Here is a 12500-nt window from a genome sequence, read left to right as displayed (position 1 = left end):
AGATTTGGTATTTGACAATCCAAGGTGGTCTCTCTCGCTCGCTCTCTCTCTCTCTCTCTCTCTCTCTCTCTCTCTCTCCCTCTCTCGGCAATATGAAAGCAGCTTCCAGCCCCTTTCATGAAGGACTACTTGTGCATATTGCAAGTGAGCAAAAGAGCATACAGCACCTGGTATTCCCAGGCGGTCTCCCATCCAAGTACTAACCAGGCCCAACCCTGCTTAGCTTCCGAGATCGGACGAGATCGGGCGTTGCCATGCTGGTTTGGCCGTACGGAATACGTTGACAACCATAGGCTACTTATTCATAACCAGATTTGGTATTTAACAATCCAAGGTGGTCTCTCTCGCTCGCTCGCTCTCTCTCTCCCTCTCTCTCTCTCTCTCTCTCTCTCTCTCTCTCTCTCTCTCTCTCTCTCTCTCTCTCGGCAATATGAAAGCAGCTTCCAGCCCCTTTCATGAAGGACTACTTGTGCATATTGCAAGTGAGCAAAAGAGCATACAGCACCTGGTATTCCCAGGCGGTCTCCCATCCAAGTACTAACCAGGCCCAACCCTGCTTAGCTTCCGAGATCGGACGAGATCGGGCGTTGCCATGCTGGTTTGGCCGTACGAAATACGTTGACAACCATAGGCTACTTATTCATATTCAGATTTGACAATCAAGATTTAGCCATTAGATTCCGAGTTTTGAGACTTTCATTCTTTTATTGCTTTAACGTGCTTTTCAGCTCACAGTGCATTCACAGTGTTTGGCATTGTGGTTCACATTACATGACTTTGACTTAGATTTCAGCCTAAAACAGGCCACACTGACCAAAACCAACTGTAAATCACCTAATCCCTGCTACTTGACAAGATTTAGCCATTGGATTCCGAGTTTTGAGACTTTAATTCTTTTATTGCTTTAAAGTGCATTACAGCTCCTGAATGGCCGTTTTCAATGCATTTACAGTGTTTGGTATTGTACCGGTTCACATTTGATGACTTTGACTTAGATTTCAGCCTAAAACAGGCCAGACTGACTCAAATCAACTGGTAATCACCAAATACAAGATTTAGCCATTAGATTCCGAGTTTTGAGACTTTCATTCTTTTATTGCTTTAACGTGCTTTTCAGCTCCTTAATAGCCGTTTTCAAAGCATTTACACTATTTGGCATTGTACTGGTTCACGTTACATGACTTTGACTTAGATTTCCCTAAAACAGGCCACACTGACCAAAACCAACTGTAAATCACTTAATCCATTCTACTTGACAAGATTTAGCCATTGGATTCCGAGTTATGAGACTTTCATTCTTTTATTGCTTTAAAGTGCTCTTCAGGTCCTTAATAGCCGTTTTCAATGCATTTATAGTATTTGGCATTGTACTGGTTCACATTACATGACTTTGACTTAGATTTCCCTAAAACAGGCCACACTGACCAAAACCAACTGTAAATCACTTAATCCATTCTACTTGACAAGATTTAGCCATTGGATTCCGAGTTATGAGACTTTCATTCTTTTATTGCTTTAAAGTGCTCTTCAGGTCCTTAATAGCCGTTTTCAATGCATTTATAGTATTTGGCATTGTACTGGTTCACATTACATGACTTTGACTTAGATTTCAGGCTAAAACGGGCCACACTGACCAAAATCAACTGTAAAGCACCTAATCCATGCTACTTGACAAGATTTAGTCATTAGATTCCGAGTTTTGAGACTTTCATTCTTTTATTGCTTTAACGTGCTTTTCAGCTCCGTAGATGTCGTTTTCACTGCATTTACAGTGTTTGGCATTGTACTGGTTCACATTACATGACTTTGACTTAGAATTCAGCCTAAAACAGGCCAGACTGACTCAAATCAACTGGTAATCACCAAATACAAGATTTAGCCATTGGATTCCGAGTTTTGAGACTTTCATTCTTTTATTGCTTTAACGTGCTTTTCAGCTCCTTAATAGCCGTTTTCAATGCATTTACAGTGTTTGGCATTGTACTGGTTCACGTTACATGACTTTGACTTAGATTTCAGCCTAAAACAGGCCACACTGACCAAAACCAACTGTAAATCACCTAATCCATCATGCTACTTGATAAGATTTAGTCATTAGATTCCGAGTTTTGAGACTTTCATTCTTTTATTGCTTTAACGTGCTTTTCAGCTCCTTAATAGCCGTTTTCAAAGCATTTACACTATTTGGCATTGTACTGGTTCACGTTACATGACTTTGACTTAGATTTCCCTAAAACAGGCCACACTGACCAAAACCAACTGTAAATCACTTAATCCATTCTACTTGACAAGATTTAGCCATTGGATTCCGAGTTATGAGACTTTCATTCTTTTATTGCTTTAAAGTGCTCTTCAGGTCCTTAATAGCCGTTTTCAATGCATTTACAGTATTTGGCATTGTACTGGTTCACGTTACATGACTTTGACTTAGATTTCAGCCTAAAACAGGCCACACTGACCAAAACCAACTGTAAATCACCTAATCCATCATGCTACTTGATAAGATTTAGTCATTAGATTCCGAGTTTTGAGACTTTCATTCTTTTATTGCTTTAAAGTGCTTTTCAGCGCCTTAATAGCAGTTTTCAATGCATTTACAGTGTTTGGCATTGTAACGGTTCACATTACATGACTTTGACTTAGGTTTCAGGCTAAAACAGGCCACACTGACCAAAATCAACTGTAAATCACTTAATCCATGCTACTTGACAAGATTTAGCCATCAGATTCCGAGTTTTGAGACTTTCATTCTTTTATTGCTTTAAAGTGCTCTTCAGCGCCTTAATAGCAGTTTTCAATGCATTTACAGTGTTTGGCATTGTACTGGTTCACATTACATGACTTTGACTTAGAATTCAGCCTAAAACAGGCCAGACTGACTCAAATCAACTGGTAATCACCAAATACAAGATTTAGCCATTGGATTCCGAGTTTTGAGACTTTCATTCTTTTATTGCTTTAACGTGCTTTTCAGCTCCTTAGATGCCGTTTTCACTGCATTTACAGTGTTTGGCATTGTACTGGTTCACGTTACATGACTTTGACTTAGAATTCAGCCTAAAACAGGCCAGACTGACTCAAATCAACTGGTAATCACCAAATACAAGATTTAGTCATTAGATTCCGAGTTTTGAGACTTTCATTCTTTTATTGCTTTAAAGTGCTCTTCAGCGCCTTAATAGCAGTTTTCAATGCATTTACAGTGTTTGGCATTGTACTGGTTCACATTACATGACTTTGACTTAGAATTCAGCCTAAAACAGGCCAGACTGACTCAAATCAACTGGTAATCACCAAATACAAGATTTAGCCATTGGATTCCGAGTTTTGAGACTTTCATTCTTTTATTGCTTTAACGTGCTTTTCAGCTCCTTAGATGCCGTTTTCACTGCATTTACAGTGTTTGGCATTGTACTGGTTCACGTTACATGACTTTGACTTAGAATTCAGCCTAAAACAGGCCAGACTGACTCAAATCAACTGGTAATCACCAAATACAAGATTTAGCCATTGGATTCCGAGTTTTGAGACTTTCATTCTTTTATTGCTTTAACGTGCTTTTCAGCTCCTTAGATGCCGTTTTCACTGCATTTACAGTGTTTGGCATTGTACTGGTTCACGTTACATGACTTTGACTTAGATTTCCCTAAAACAGGCCACACTGACCAAAACCAACTGTAAATCACTTAATCCATTCTACTTGACAAGATTTAGCCATTGGATTCCGAGTTATGAGACTTTCATTCTTTTATTGCTTTAAAGTGCTCTTCAGGTCCTTAATAGCCGTTTTCAATGCATTTACAGTATTTGGCATTGTAACGGTTCACATTACATGACTTTGACTTAGGTTTCAGGCTAAAACAGGCCACACTGACCAAAATCAACTGTAAATCACTTAATCCATGCTACTTGACAAGATTTAGCCATTGGATTCCGAGTTATGAGACTTTCATTCTTTTATTGCTTTAAAGTGCTCTTCAGCGCCTTAATAGCAGTTTTCAATGCATTTACAGTGTTTGGCATTGTACTGGTTCACATTACATGACTTTGACTTAGAATTTAGCCTAAAACAGGCCAGACTGACTCAAATCAACTGGTAATCACCAAATACAAGATTTAGCCATTGGATTCCGAGTTTTGAGACTTTCATTCTTTTATTGCTTTAACGTGCTTTTCAGCTCCGTAGATGCCGTTTTCACTGCATTTACAGTGTTTGGCATTGTACTGGTTCACATTACATGACTTTGACTTAGATTTCAGCCTAAAACAGGCCACACTGACCAAAATCAACTGTAAATCACTTAATCCATGCTACTTGACAAGATTTAGCCATTGGATTCCGAGTTATGAGACTTTCATTCTTTTATTGCTTTAAAGTGCTCTTCAGCGCCTTAATAGCAGTTTTCAATGCATTTACAGTGTTTGGCATTGTACTGGTTCACATTACATGACTTTGACTTAGATTTCAGCCTAAAACAGGCCACACTGACCAAAACCAACTGTAAATCACCTAATCCCTGCTACTTGACAAGATTTAGCCATTGGATTCCGAGTTTTGAGACTTTATTCTTTTATTGCTTTAACGTGCTTTTCAGCTCCTTAGATGCCGTATTCACTGCATTTACAGTATTTGGCATTGTACTGGTTCACGTTACATGACTTTGACTTAGATTTCAGCCTAAAACAGGCCACACTGACCAAAATCAACTGTAAATCACTTAATCCATGCTACTTGACAAGATTTAGCCATTGGATTCCGAGTTTTGAGACTTTATTCTTTTATTGCTTTAACGTGCTTTTCAGCTCCTTAATAGCAGTTTTCAAAGCATTTACACTATTTGACATTGTACTGGTTCACTTTACATGACTTTGACTTTGACTTCAGGCTAAAACAGGCCACACTGACCAAAACCAACTGTAAATCACCTAATCCCTGCTACTTGACAAGATTTAGCCATTGGATTCCGAGTTTTGAGACTTTCATTCTTTTATTGCTTTAAAGTGCTATTCAGCTCCTTAATAGCCGTTTTCAATGCATATACAGTGTTTGGCATTGTACTGGTTCACGTTACATGACTTTGACTTAGATTTCAGCCTAAAACAGGCCACACTGACCAAAATCAACTGTAAATCACTTAATCCATGCTACTTGACAAGATTTAGCCATTGGATTCCGAGTTTTGAGACTTTATTCTTTTATTGCTTTAACGTGCTTTTCAGCTCCTTAATAGCCGTTTTCAATGCATTTACAGTATTTGGCATTGTACTGGTTCACGTTACATGACTTTGACTTAGATTTCAGCCTAAAACAGGCCACACTGACCAAAATCAACTGTAAATCACTTAATCCATGCTACTTGACAAGATTTAGCCATTGGATTCCGAGTTTTGAGACTTTATTCTTTTATTGCTTTAACGTGCTTTTCAGCTCCTTAATAGCAGTTTTCAAAGCATTTACACTATTTGACATTGTACTGGTTCACATTACATGACTTTGACTTAGACTTCAGGCTAAAACAGGCCACACTGACCAAAACCAACTGTAAATCACCTAATCCCTGCTACTTGACAAGATTTAGCCATTGGATTCCGAGTTTTGAGACTTTAATTCTTTTATTGCTTTAACGTGCTTTACAGCTCCTGAATGGCCGTTTTCAATGCATTTACAGTATTTGGCATTGTACTGGTTCACATTACATGACTTTGACTTAGATTTCAGGCTAAAACAGGCCACACTGACCAAAATCAACTGTAAAGCACCTAATCCATGCTACTTGACAAGATTTAGCCATTGGATTCCGAGTTTTGAGACTTTAATTCTTTTATTGCTTTAACGTGCTTTACAGCTCCTGAATGGCCGTTTTCAATGCATTTACAGTATTTGGCATTGTACTGGTTCACATTACATGACTTTGACTTAGAATTCAGCCTAAAACAGGCCAGACTGACTCAAATCAACTGGTAATCACCAAATACAAGATTTAGCCATTGGATTCCGAGTTTTGAGACTTTCATTCTTTTATTGCTTTAACGTGCTTTTCAGCTCCTTTAGCCGTTTTCACTGCATTCACAGTGTTTGGCATTGTACTGGTTCACATTACATGACTTTGACTTAGATTTCCCTAAAACAGGCCACAGTGACCAAAACCAACTGTAAATCACCTTATCCATGCTACTTGACAAGATTTATCCATTAGATTCCGAGTTTTGAGACTTTTATTCTTTTATTGCTTTAAAGTGCTCTTCAGGTCCTTAATAGCCGATTTCAATGCATTTACAGTATTTGGCATTGTACTGGTTCACGTTACATGACTTTGACTTAGATTTCAGCCTAAAACAGGCCACACTGACCAAAATCAACTGTAAATCACTTAATCCATGCTACTTGACAAGATTTAGCCATTGGATTCCGAGTTTTGAGACTTTATTCTTTTATTGCTTTAACGTGCTTTTCAGCTCCTTAATAGCAGTTTTCAAAGCATTTACACTATTTGACATTGTACTGGTTCACATTACATGACTTTGACTTAGACTTCAGGCTAAAACAGGCCACACTGACCAAAACCAACTGTAAATCACCTAATCCCTGCTACTTGACAAGATTTAGCCATTGGATTCCGAGTTTTGAGACTTTCATTCTTTTATTGCTTTAACGTGCTTTTCAGCTCCTTAATAGCCGTTTTCAATGCATTTACAGTGTTTGGCATTGTACTGGTTCACATTACATGACTGCGACTTAGATTTCAGCCTAAAACAGGCCAGACTGACTCAAATCAACTGTAAAGCACTTAATCCATGCTACTTGACAAGATTTAGTCATTAGATTCCGAGTTTTGAGACTTTCATTCTTTTATTGCTTTAAAGTGCTCTTCAGCGCCTTAATAGCAGTTTTCAATGCATTTACAGTGTTTGGCATTGTACTGGTTCACATTACATGACTTTGACTTAGAATTCAGCCTAAAACAGGCCAGACTGACTCAAATCAACTGGTAATCACCAAATACAAGATTTAGCCATTGGATTCCGAGTTTTGAGACTTTCATTCTTTTATTGTTTTAACGTGCTTTTCAGCTCCTTAGATGCCGTATTCACTGCATTTACAGTGTTTGGCATTGTACTGGTTCACGTTACATGACTTTGACTTCGATTTCAGGCTAAAACAGGCCACACTGACCAAAATCAACTGTAAATCACCTTATCCATGCTACTTGACAAGATTTATCCATTAGATTCCGAGTTTTGAGACTTTCATTCTTTTATTGCTTTAAAGTGCTCTTCAGGTCCTTAATAGCCGATTTCAATGCATTTACAGTATTTGGCATTGTACTGGTTCACGTTACATGACTTTGACTTAGATTTCCGCCTAAAACAGGCCACACTGACCAAAATCAACTGTAAATCACTTAATCCATGCTACTTGACAAGATTTAGCCATTGGATTCCGAGTTTTGAGACTTTATTCTTTTATTGCTTTAACGTGCTTTTCAGCTCCTTAATAGCAGTTTTCAAAGCATTTACACTATTTGACATTGTACTGGTTCACTTTACATGACTTTGACTTAGACTTCAGGCTAAAACAGGCCACACTGACCAAAACCAACTGTAAATCACCTAATCCCTGCTACTTGACAAGATTTAGCCATTGGATTCCGAGTTTTGAGACTTTCATTCTTTTATTGCTTTAACGTGCTATTCAGCTCCTTAATAGCCGTTTTCAATGCATTTACAGTGTTTGGCATTGTACTGGTTCACGTTACATGACTTTGACTTAGATTTCAGCCTAAAACAGGCCACACTGACCAAAATCAACTGTAAATCACTTAATCCATGCTACTTGACAAGATTTAGCCATTGGATTCCGAGTTTTGAGACTTTCATTCTTTTATTGCTTTAAAGTGCTCTTCAGGTCCTTAATAGCCGTTTTCAATGCATTTACAGTATTTGGCATTGTACTGGTTCACGTTACATGACTTTGACTTAGATTTCAGCCTAAAACAGGCCACACTGACCAAAATCAACTGTAAATCACTTAATCCATGCTACTTGACAAGATTTAGCCATTGGATTCCGAGTTTTGAGACTTTATTCTTTTATTGCTTTAACGTGCTTTTCAGCTCCTGAATGGCCGTTTTCAATGCATTTACAGTATTTGGCATTGTACTGGTTCACATTACATGACTTTGACTTAGATTTCAGGCTAAAACAGGCCACACTGACCAAAATCAACTGTAAAGCACCTAATCCATGCTACTTGACAAGATTTAGTCATTAGATTCCGAGTTTTGAGACTTTCATTCTTTTATTGCTTTAACGTGCTTTCCAGCTCCTGAATGGCCGTTTTCAATGCATTTACAGTGTTTGGCATTGTGCTGGTTCACATTACATGACTTTGACTTAGAATTCAGCCTAAAACAGGCCAGACTGACTCAAATCAACTGGTAATCACCAAATACAAGATTTAGCCATTGGATTCCGAGTTTTGAGACTTTCATTCTTTTATTGCTTTAACGTGCTTTTCAGCTCCTTTAGCCGTTTTCACTGCATTCACAGTGTTTGGCATTGTACTGGTTCACATTACATGACTTTGACTTAGATTTCCCTAAAACAGGCCACAGTGACCAAAACCAACTGTAAATCACTTAATCCATTCTACTTGACAAGATTTAGCCATTGGATTCCGAGTTATGAGACTTTCATTCTTTTATTGCTTTAAAGTGCTCTTCCAGGTCCTTAATAGCCGTTTTCAATGCATTTACAGTATTTGGCATTGTACTGGTTCACGTTACATGACTTTGACTTAGATTTCAGCCTAAAACAGGCCACACTGACCAAAATCAACTGTAAAGCACTTAATCCATGCTACTTGACAAGATTTAGTCATTAGATTCCGAGTTTTGAGACTTTCATTCTTTTATTGCTTTAACGTGCTTTTCAGGTCCTTAATAGCCGTTTTCAAAGCATTTACACTATTTGGCATTGTACTGGTTCACGTTACATGACTTTGACTTAGATTTCCCTAAAACAGGCCACACTGACCAAAACCAACTGTAAATCACTTAATCCATTCTACTTGACAAGATTTAGCCATTGGATTCCGAGTTATGAGACTTTCATTCTTTTATTGCTTTAAAGTGCTCTTCAGCTCCTTATTAGCCGTTTTCAAAGCATTTACACTATTTGGCATTGTACTGGTTCACGTTACATGACTTTGACTTAGATTTCCCTAAAACAGGCCACACTGACCAAAACCAACTGTAAATCACTTAATCCATTCTACTTGACAAGATTTAGCCATTGGATTCCGAGTTATGAGACTTTCATTCTTTTATTGCTTTAAAGTGCTCTTCAGGTCCTTAATAGCCGTTTTCAATGCATTTATAGTATTTGGCATTGTACTGGTTCACATTACATGACTTTGACTTAGATTTCAGGCTAAAACAGGCCACACTGACCAAAATCAACTGTAAAGCACCTAATCCATGCTACTTGACAAGATTTAGCCATTGGATTCCGAGTTATGAGACTTTCATTCTTTTATTGCTTTAAAGTGCTCTTCAGGTCCTTAATAGCAGTTTTCAATGCATTTACAGTGTTTGGCATTGTACTGGTTCACATTACATGACTTTGACTTAGAATTCAGCCTAAAACAGGCCAGACTGACTCAAATCAACTGGTAATCACCAAATACAAGATTTAGCCATTGGATTCCGTTACAGTTGACCAAAACCAACTGTAAATCACCTAATCCCTGCTACTTGACAAGATTTAGCCATTGGATTCCGAGTTTTGAGACTTTCATTCTTTTATTGCTTTAACGTGCTTTTCAGCTCCTTAATAGCCGTTTTCAATGCATTTACAGTGTTTGGCATTGTACTGGTTCACATTACATGACTGCGACTTAGATTTCAGCCTAAAACAGGCCAGACTGACTCAAATCAACTGGTAATCACCAAATACAAGATTTAGCCATTAGATTCTGAGTTTTGAGACTTTCATTCTTTTATTGCTTTAACGTGCTTTTCAGCTCCTTAATAGCCGTTTTCAAAGCATTTACACTATTTGGCATTGTACTGGTTCACGTTACATGACTTTGACTTAGATTTCAGCCTAAAACAGGCCACACTGACCAAAATCAACTGTAAAGGACTTAATCCATGCTACTTGACAAGATTTAGTCATTAGATTCCGAGTTTTGAGACTTTCATTCTTTTATTGCTTTAAAGTGCTCTTCAGCGCCTTAATAGCAGTTTTCAATGCATTTACAGTGTTTGGCATTGTACTGGTTCACATTACATGACTTTGACTTAGAATTCAGCCTAAAACAGGCCAGACTGACTCAAATCAACTGGTAATCACCAAATACAAGATTTAGCCATTGGATTCCGAGTTTTGAGACTTTCATTCTTTTATTGTTTTAACGTGCTTTTCAGCTCCTTAGATGCCGTATTCACTGCATTTACAGTGTTTGGCATTGTACTGGTTCACGTTACATGACTTTGACTTCGATTTGAGGCTAAAACAGGCCACACTGACCAAAATCAACTGTAAATCACCTTATCCATGCTACTTGACAAGATTTATCCATTAGATTCCGAGTTTTGAGACTTTCATTCTTTTATTGCTTTAACGTGCTTTTCAGCTCCTTAATAGCCGTTTTAAATGCATTTACAGTGTTTGGCATTGTAATGGTTCACATTACATGACTTTGACTTAGATTTCAGCCTAAAACAGGCCACACTGACCAAAATCAACTGTAAAGCACTTAATCCATGCTACTTACATTAACATTTACATTTAGTCATTTAGCAGACGCTCTTATCCAGAGCGACTTACAGTAAGTACAGGGACATTCCCCCGAGGCAAGTAGGGTGAAGTGCCTTGCCCAAGGACACAACGTCAGTTGGCATGACCGGGAATCGAACTGGCAACCTTCGGATTACTAGCCCGACTCCCTCACCGCTCAGGCAACTGACTCCAGTTGGCTCCGCTACTTGACAAGATTTAGTCATTAGATTCCGAGTTTTGAGACTTTCATTCTTTTATTGCTTTAACGTGCTTTTCAGCTCCTTAATAGCCGTATTCAATGCATTTACAGTGCTTGGCATTGTAACGGTTCACATTACATGACTTTGACTTAGGTTTCAGGCTAAAACAGGCCACACTGACCAAAACCAACTGTAAATCACCTAATCCATCATGCTACTTGACAAGATTTAGTCATTAGATTCCGAGTTTTGAGACTTTCATTATTTTATTGCTTTAAAGTGCTTTTCAGCGCCTTAATAGCAGTTTTCAATGCATTTACAGTGTTTGGCATTGTAACGGTTCACATTACATGACTTTGACTTAGGTTTCAGGGTAAAACAGGCCACACTAACCAAAACCAACTGTAAATCACCTAATCCATCATGCTACTTGACAAGATTTAGTCATTAGATTCCGAGTTTTGAGACTTTCATTCTTTTATTGCTTTAACGTGCTTTTCAGCTCCTTAATAGCCGTATTCAATACATTTACAGTGTTTGGCATTGTACTGGTTCACATTACATGACTTTGACTTAGATTTCAGCCTAAAACAGGCCACACTGACCAAAATCAACTGTAAATCACTTAATCCATGCTACTTGACAAGATTTAGCCATTGGATTCCGAGTTTTGAGACTTTATTCTTTTATTGCTTTAACGTGCTTTTCAGCTCCTTAATAGCCGTTTTCAAAGCATTTACACTATTTGACATTGTACTGGTTCACATTACATGACTTTGACTTAGACTTCAGGCTAAAACAGGCCACACTGACCAAAACCAACTGTAAATCACCTAATCCCTGCTACTTGACAAGATTTAGCCATTGGATTCCGAGTTTTGAGACTTTAATTCTTTTATTGCTTTAAAGTGCATTACAGCTCCTGAATGGCCGTTTTCAATGCATTTACAGTGTTTGGTATTGTACCGGTTCACATTTGATGACTTTGACTTAGATTTCAGCCTAAAACAGGCCAGACTGACTCAAATCAACTGGTAATCACCAAATACAAGATTTAGCCATTAGATTCCGAGTTTTGAGACTTTCATTCTTTTATTGCTTTAACGTGCTTTTCAGCTCCTTAATAGCCGTTTTCAAAGCATTTACACTATTTGGCATTGTACTGGTTCACGTTACATGACTTTGACTTAGATTTCCCTAAAACAGGCCACACTGACCAAAACCAACTGTAAATCACTTAATCCATTCTACTTGACAAGATTTAGCCATTGGATTCCGAGTTATGAGACTTTCATTCTTTTATTGCTTTAAAGTGCTCTTCAGGTCCTTAATAGCCGTTTTCAATGCATTTATAGTATTTGGCATTGTACTGGTTCACATTACATGACTTTGACTTAGATTTCAGGCTAAAACGGGCCACACTGACCAAAATCAACTGTAAAGCACCTAATCCATGCTACTTGACAAGATTTAGTCATTAGATTCCGAGTTTTGAGACTTTCATTCTTTTATTGC

The 12500-nt window shown here is 38.0% G+C and overlaps 2 non-coding genes across 2 annotated transcripts; both read right to left on the bottom strand.

The window, feature by feature from the left end:
• Nucleotides 1–155: 155 nt before the first annotated feature.
• Nucleotides 156–274, bottom strand: LOC136939491 (5S ribosomal RNA). The gene has a single exon (XR_010875863.1). It is a non-coding gene; the product is annotated as a 5S ribosomal RNA (ribosomal RNA).
• Nucleotides 275–493: 219 nt separating this feature from the next.
• On the bottom strand, nucleotides 494–612 carry LOC136939480 (5S ribosomal RNA). The gene has a single exon (XR_010875862.1). It is a non-coding gene; the product is annotated as a 5S ribosomal RNA (ribosomal RNA).
• Between the last annotated feature and the right edge of the window lie 11888 nt (nucleotides 613–12500).

Source organism: Osmerus mordax, unplaced genomic scaffold (assembly GCF_038355195.1).
Source record: "Osmerus mordax isolate fOsmMor3 unplaced genomic scaffold, fOsmMor3.pri Scaffold_201, whole genome shotgun sequence".
NCBI classification, from domain to species: domain Eukaryota; kingdom Metazoa; phylum Chordata; class Actinopteri; order Osmeriformes; family Osmeridae; genus Osmerus; species Osmerus mordax.
The sequence above is the reverse complement of the archived record's forward strand: the minus strand, read 5'-3'. Positions and strand labels throughout refer to the sequence as shown.